This window comes from Cnephaeus nilssonii, assembly GCF_951640355.1.
Source record: "Cnephaeus nilssonii genome assembly, chromosome: 8".
Taxonomy (NCBI): Eukaryota; Metazoa; Chordata; class Mammalia; order Chiroptera; family Vespertilionidae; genus Cnephaeus; species Cnephaeus nilssonii.
The window spans coordinates 102,537,633-102,546,064 of NC_137079.1; positions in this window are offsets into that span (position 1 = coordinate 102,537,633).

Sequence of the window (8,432 nt, forward strand, 5' to 3'; positions counted from 1 at the left end):
TTTCCCCCCTTATTTTGTAACATTCCTCTACCCTCTGTAGAAATATGTTTCATTTTCCCTGATATTCTGTGTCTTTTCTTTGTCCTTCACATATCCATCTTATCTGTTCAAGCTGGAGTTACTTTTGATCTACCTAGCAACCTTATTCTGCCAAGCCTTGAGGCTGAAACTGCTGGCTTCTCGGCTCAAAGAGTAAAATGGTCTCTCTCTCTCTCTCTCTCTCTCTCTCTCTCTCTCTCTCTCTCTCTCTCTCAGATATTTATTACCCCTAGGGGTCTTCCAGCTGCTCAGGCCAGAGATATCTTTGTCCTTGGTTTATGGCTGTTTTAATTGTCCAGGCCACGTTGCCTCTATCCTCTCTGAACCCCATCCCTTCCTGTATTAAGCTAGCTAGTTAACGCTTATCAACAGTATTATTAACTATTAGTGGCCCGGTGCACAAAATTCATGCAGATTAAAAGAGAATTAATTAGAGGAAATATTTTAATATTGCAATTTGCCCTTTCTCTACAATAGAAGTGTCAGAGATGAAAGAAAATTAGTAAAATGTGTGTGGAAATAATATACATGTTTATTAATAAATAAAAAATCACAACATGATATAACAACAACAAAACATGAAATAAAAACAACAAAAACATGATGTAAAGAACACTGACACAGATAATGACTGATAAATTGATTAAACTTATTCTAATATCTCCCTGTATACCACATTAAGAGTGAAAACACTTTCAGAGTGCTTGACTAATTTCCCTTGTGATGAAGTATTTACAACTTTAACTTTAACATCACACGCTCTTCGAACTCGAGAGAAAGCAACATATAACTGACCATGTGCAAAAACGGGTTCAGATAAGAATATTCTGACTCTGTCTAGAGTTTGTCCTTGTGATTTATTAATAGTCATCACGGGAAACTGTCTTCGGATTAATTTAAATGGGAGGCCAGTGTCAGATGGGGACAAATAAATTCTTGGAATCAGAACAACCTCTCCTTCCGCAGATCCTGTTAATACTTCAGCTTCGATAATGTTAGGTCGCAATCTTTTGATAATAAATCTGGTACCATTACAAAGACCCCATTTACTCTTAAGATTTCTCAATAGCATGATGATTGCACCCACTTTCAATTTTAATTTATGACACGGCATTCCAGAAGGAGTAATACTATTAAAAAATTCAATAGGAAAATTTTCCTTTTCAGCATCATCTGTTGAATCAATGGAATCATCACTCAAATATGTGTGAAAATCTCCATCAAGTATATCCAAAATTTCTTCATTTAATTTATGAACGTGCTTATTTTTTAGGACAAAGAATGGCATTTTTAGATATATTTTTAATATTATCTATAAATATAGTATTTCCAAATGTAGCTTCAATAATAGATCCATTACAAATCATTTCACAGGGGAGTTCAATAATATCCATTCCTAAATGAAAACTGCTATCAAGTTTGCCATCTCCAAGTTTTACTAACCATTCACTATAAGCAGAATCCTCTGATCTCATATTTGTTTTAAGAGACAACTTTCTGAAACATCCCCAAACATCACAGTACTTTAAACTCATTTGTACTATGGCTGATTGCATAGCATGTGGCACAATACTGAGACATTGTAGAAAATTCCCTCCGAGAAGGAGAACTTTCCCACCAAATGCAACATTCAAATTCATAATTTCTCTTAGTAATCTGTCTATGGCATTTATAGCATGACTGGATTCCATGGTGCATTCATCAATAATGAGAAGTTGGGCCTTTTTAATGGTTTTAGCAACTTCACTCTTTATATCAAGTCTAGAAATTGAACTTTCATTTAATGGAATTGGTAATTTATATTGGGAATGAAAGGTTCTTCCACCATTAAGTAAATTTGCAGCAATTCCTGTAGACGCTGTGGGTAAAACAGTACCGCCACGACCTCTAATATAATGTATTAAAACTTTATACAGATAAGTTTTTCCACTACCACCTGGACCATCCAAGAAAAAGCATTTGGGGTGTACAGTTTGATCTTCGATGGCTGAAGTTATTGTCTGAAAGGCTGCCAACTGTTTATTGTTCAGAGAATTTATCAAAACCTCTGACTGTTGTTGCTCATACGATTCATTACATGATTTGTATTTGTTAATAAAGGATAGCCTGGAAGTTTGAAATGCGAACATTTCATTCCATGCAATGTGAATACCTCCTGAATTTCATTAAGGGCATGCATTTCACAGTTCACACAGGCACCTTCTCTTCGGTGCAATTTCCAATAAAAATTTCTAATAAAATAAGATTTATTCTCATCCCAAAATTTGTCTGCATCAGAAGGACATCCAAACACACACATATATGCAAAAAGTTGCCGTAGTTGTTTGGGCATATTAAGGATGATCGCATCGTCAATCATAGCTTTCCAGATAGTGTCGTTGATTAATAATCCTGGATGTTTAGCAGCTTCACGAAATGTATCATAAATTACACCTCCTACAGTTTGCAGTTCATCAAAACTTATCGCACCTTTTACATGCAGAAGCAAAAGTCTACGGTAATATCGTTCTGGTTCTCTAAAGTTCACAGTGAACGTCTACCTAATACTTTATTCCCATCCTTTTGGCGTTTTCTCCACAAAGAGTTATTAAACACATAATGTTGTGGAATCTCCCAATAATAATAATTACGTGCATCGGAATCTTCTCTATTCAATAAAAACCAAGCCATCAAAGCTGAGTTATGCCTTTTAGCCCTATGTATAACTTTAGCAAAATCATTGGTAAGAAAATACAAATTTTGTTCATTTGGCAAATGAATAGCTAATCTTGTGATTGCATGAGATTGGTCATGCATTTGCATTGCAAAAGGTCTCCAAACAGCCTCAGGAGCGCTCACATACCTTGAGGCAATGAAGTGCTGTACTTTATCATGATTGATAATATTTTTTTCAGAAATTTGAATATTTGCACAATCATGTCCTTTATAGATGTATTTAAATAAATATTTGACACTCTTTATCAATGCGCTGACTTCAACGTTTATATGACAGTTATAGTTGAGGCACAAATACGGGTTATAAGGGACAATCCAAGTGTTATCAACAACTTTATTTCCAATAGACATGGTGCTACCAGATCTTCGTTTGGATTTGGGATATCCATGAATATTTCCAATGGTCACATTTTGAAATTCTTTCGGATATCCCTTTGAACATTTTCCATGTTCCATACATGGACTATTTGGATTTTGTATTCCACATGGTCCATGTACCATATTTGATTTTACAATTTGAAAAAGTCGAGGACACTGTTCTTCATCTGGAATTTCTGTCTTAACTATATGGTCAATGTCATCTTCTGTTCATAATTTGGATTCACTATCTAATATCAATAATATGTGAGCATGAGGCAGCCCGTGTTTCTGAAATTGAATGACATGAATTTTAGCTATTACTTTGCCAAATAAATGGAATTTACTTATATCACTTAAAAGAGCATTCAGCTTAATATTAAAAACTCTGGCTACCAAGTCAGGTCTGTTTTCAACTTTTTGCCAGGGTGTAAATTGTTTGTAATATCTGCCCATTTGGGGTTGCACGTCATGGTTATGAATAAATCGGGCTTGCCAAACTTTGTTACAATTTCCATAGCATCCTGATATCGCTGCTGCATATTTCTGGGACTACCCTCAAAAGATGATGGAAGTATTATCACTTTACCAATAGGCACATTGTCATTTTCAGATCTAGATGTGAGATAATCCATCAAACCACTATATTTTTCAACTCTCAACTTAGATTGGTTTGCTTTAATGAAATATATTTGATTGGCTTCCATTTTTGAATATGAATCAACAATAAACTGTTGAGTTATTTTCCTGCATTTAAAATAGGATTGAACGTGTCCTGCACAGAGAGATGAAATCCATAATACTGCATTTGTGTGACTCGTGTCCTTACATTTTGTCTATTATTATTGTCGATTACACTGAGTCTTAATGCAATATCTGTTCCCCAGCCTTATTCACCATGTGGAAAAAGAATAGGATATGTCATTGCATCTAATGTAGGAAACAGGATACTGATTTGTTTCATTTTAGTGGCATTCGGATTATTGGAATCTGGTTTACAATGAATGAGCAAGTCCCTTTCAAAAGGAGGTTCTCCATCTTCATTTCTGAATATGACAGCAACCTCGGTTACACGGGGAGAATTATATCTACCCAGGTCACTGTTACGATTGTGTTTAATCACCATTGTTACTTCCGTGGGAGCAATACCTTTCGCTGCTGTTTCAGATTGGGCTTCCTTTTCTACCTCATGTAGCATCTTGTATGATTTTGTTAATTCATGTAGTTCATGCATGAGGTTGTTGATGTTGATCATGAGTCTTTCTGAGCAGCCTTGGTTTTCTGGCATTGCTTATCTTTTACTCATCGCTTAGGCCATATCCAGAATATAGAGTTGAGCAAACTTCCAAGAAACACCATCCGAAGGATGTAAAGTTCCAGTACGGTGATAAACTTTTCCGTGTATTCTAAAACAGTATGGCCCATACCCTGATGGTGATGCAATATTTGTAGCCGTGGAAGCAAAAGCAAAAGAACTATTTATTGAACGAATATTTTCCATGAAATTTTTACTCTCAGAATCTTCGTTTATCATTAAATTTTTAAAATATGCTGGGTATTCTGGAAAATGTATATAATTTAGACAAACTTTACCTTTGCTACAACATCGAGTAAATTTTCCATCAGATGGTTTTTCATCAGAGAAATTTAGTGATAGGCAAAATTGACATCTAATAGTCATTCCACCACAACTATGTTCAATAATTGCATTCTCATTTACTCCATTTTCGCTGTGAAGGCAGTTCCTACCAGTATTGGTAGTACTTTTTGATGATTGTTCTTTAGATATATTTTGTCGTCGCTGCTGCCTTCTTTCAACTTCAGAGGCACGTTGGTCTTTAGACATTTTCTGTCGATGACGCCAGCTTCTTTCGGCTGCAGAGCTATGTTGTGCCAATTGTTGGTCTTCAGATACATTCTGTCGTCAACATTGGCCTCTTTCGGCTTCAGAAGCACGTTGTGCTAATAGTTGGTCTTCAGACATTTTCTGTCGATAACACTGGCTTCTTTTGGCTGCAGAGTACGTTCTGCCAGTCATTGGTCTTCAGATACATTCTGTTGCCGATGCCGGCTTCTTTCAGCTAATGTTGTGCTAATAGTTGCTCTTCAGACATATTCTGTTGACGCTGACGCTTTCTTTTGGCTGCAGAGATACCTTGTGCCAATAGTTTGCCTTTAGATACATTCTGTCACCAACAATGGCTTCTTTCGGCTTCAGGGGTACTTTGTGCCAATAGCTGGTCTTTAGATATTCCCTCCTCCCTGCTGTCAGGGTCCAGGGTGCAGGTGAATGGGATTCCTGGCTGGCAGGCCGGTGACAGCAAGCTATCCAATGGCCAATTCTGTGAGGAATGGGGCTCCCTCCTCCCTCCTGTCAGGGTATGGTTTGAAGGCTGGCCACACCTCCAATCTCACGAGACCCAGAGTCCCACTGCACCAGCTGGCTGGGGCCCATATTTCAGTTCCTGGCCCCCACAGGTCTTCCTTCCATCCAGGCCTCTTCAGGCCCAGTCTGTTTTGTTTTCATGTTTCCATCCCAGTCTCTCCAAGTCTCTCTCTTTGTTTTTCTCAGCAGTCCTCCAGGCCTCCCTGCCTCCCTGTGTTCCTCTTCCTCTTTCCCGGCTGGGAGGGGGCTGGGCCAGTGGGGGCCGCTCCACCCTCTGCCCACCCTCCCTTCCATCCAGGCCTCTTCAGGCCCAGTCTGTTTTGTTTCCTCATTCTGAGAGAGGCCCTGAGAGTGAGCTGGGAAGGAGGGAAAGAAAGGGAGAAAAGGCTGTGAGCTGGTGGGCGCTGTGTGTGTCTGTGCAAGTGTGTGGTTGTGAGTGAGTGTGAGTGTCGGCCCTGCCTCCCCCATCCCCGTCTCCGCTGCCACAAGTCCCCACCCACCAGAGCCTGCTGTGCACGCAGCCTGGGCATTAGGTTGAGCCTCCGGTTGTTGTGGATATGACGGACACATGGTTTTTATATATTAGGACTAGAGGCCCGGTGCACGAAATTCGTGCACGGAGGGGGGCGTGTCCCTCAGCCCAGCCTGCACCCTCTCCAATCTGGGACTGCTGGCTCCCAACTGATCACCTGCCTGCCTTCCTGATTGCCCCTAACCGCTTCTGCCTACCAGCCTGATCACCCCCTAACCACTCTGCTGACAGCCTGATTGATGCCTAACTGCTCCCCAGCCAGCCTGTTTGCCCTCAACTTCCCTCCTCTGCTGGCCTGGTCACCCCTAACTGCCCTCCCCTGCAGGGTTGATCGCCTCCAACTGCCCTCCCCTGCTAGCCATCTTGTGGTGGCCATCTTGTGTCCACATGGGGGCAGGATCTTTGACCACATGGGGGCAGCTATATTGTGTGTTGCAGTGATGGTCAATCTGCATATTACTCTTTTATTAGATAGGATAGAGGCCTGGTGCATGGGTGGGGGCCGACTGGTTTGCCCTGAAGGGTGGGGGTTCCCTTGGGGCATGGGGCGGCCTGAGCAAGGGGCCTGTGGTGGTTTGCAGGCCAGCCATGCCCCCTGGCGACCCAAGAGGAGGCCCTGGTATCTGGAATTTATTTACCTTCTACAGTTGAAACTTTGTAGCCTGGAGCAAAGCCAAGCCTGCTGCTCGCTCCTCGGCCAGCAGCGATTTCTGTTGGAGTTAATTCACCTTCTATAATTGAAACTTTGTAGCCTTGAGTGGAGGCTTAGGCTGGCAACAGGATGGCTTCTTTTGTTACCACAGAAACCCAAGCCTCCCTCCCGCTCTCAGTGGCTGTAGCCATCTTGGTTGGGTTTATTTGCATATTTGCTCCTGATTGGCTGGTGGGCATGGCTTGGCTGGTGGGCGTGGCTTAGGCGTAGCAAAGGTGTGGTCAATTTGCATATTACTCTATTGTTAGGTAGGATAGTAATCATATTGTACTTTACATCCCCAGAATTTATTCATTCCACATAACTGTAACTTTTCACCCTGTAGCCAACATCTCCCTATTTTCTCCCTCCTCAAGTCCCTGGCAACTAGCATTACTCTCTGTTTCTAAGTTTGACTTTTAGATTCCACATGTAAGAACATATGGTATTCGTCTTTATGTGTCTAGCATATTTTGCTTAGCATAATATCTACCGCTCCATCCATGTTGTAACAAAGAACAGGATTTCCTTTTTTTTTTTTTCTTCTTTTTTTTAGGGCTGAAATATATATCAGGTTTCTTTATCCATTTATCTGTCAAAAGACATTATGTTGTTTCTGTATCTTGGCTATTGTGAATAATGCTGCAGTGACCATGGAAGTGCTGATATCTCTTAGTCATTCTGATTTCATTTTTTTTTGATATATACCCAGAAGTGGGATTGCTGCCATATATGGTAGTCCTGTTATAGGATAGGGAAAAGCTAGAAAAATTCCAAGACAAGAAGAATAGGGAAAATGAGACAAGAAAATTACACAAGGCCAGTTTGGAAGCCTGCAGCCAGCTTGTAAATAGCAAGCCCTTATCTAAGCAAATGGTTAAGGTCTCTGCAAAGAATGCAAGAAAGGAGGGGGAAGGAAAGGAGAAGAGAAAGGGAGTTTTGATGCCTCTTTTCCCCAACCTGAGTATACAGGTTTAAATCACTCTAAAACTAACAGCAGAGAAGAGGGCGAAGGGGGTAGGAAAAGTGCAGTCTTATCTCATCCCACAGTTTAAACTGAAAAGTCAGCAATCTTGGGATTTAATTGCTAGGTGCTTCTCATAAATTCAGAGAAAGCCATAACAACATAAATGAACAAGAGACCTTTAGAGTTAACCTGTATCAGGATATCTAGCGGAGTAATTTTAAAATCTATACACAGAAAAGTATGTAAGGCAGAAACCCCCCACCTCACTTGCTCTTCATAAGCCAGATGTATAGATTCACTTGCCTAGCTTTGCAAGAAATGTTAAAGGGACAGTGGAAATAAGTAGAAATTCATATATATATATATATATATATATATATATATATATATATATACACACACACACACACACACACATATATACACACATACACATACATACATACACTAGAGGACTAGAGGCCCTGTGCATGAAATTCATTCACGGGGGGGGGGGGGGGGGTGTCCCTCATCCCAGCCTGCACCCTCTCCAATTTGGGACCCCTTGAGGGATGTCTAACTGCCCATTTAGGCCCGATCCCAGTTGGACAGCACTCTAACAATCCAGTACTGCTGGCTCCCAACCGCTCGCCTGCCTCTGCCTGATTGCTCCTAACCGCTTCTGCCTGCCAGCATGATCACCCCCAAACCACTCCCCTACCAGCCTTATTGATGCCTAACTGCTCCCCGGCAGGCCTGAGCCCCT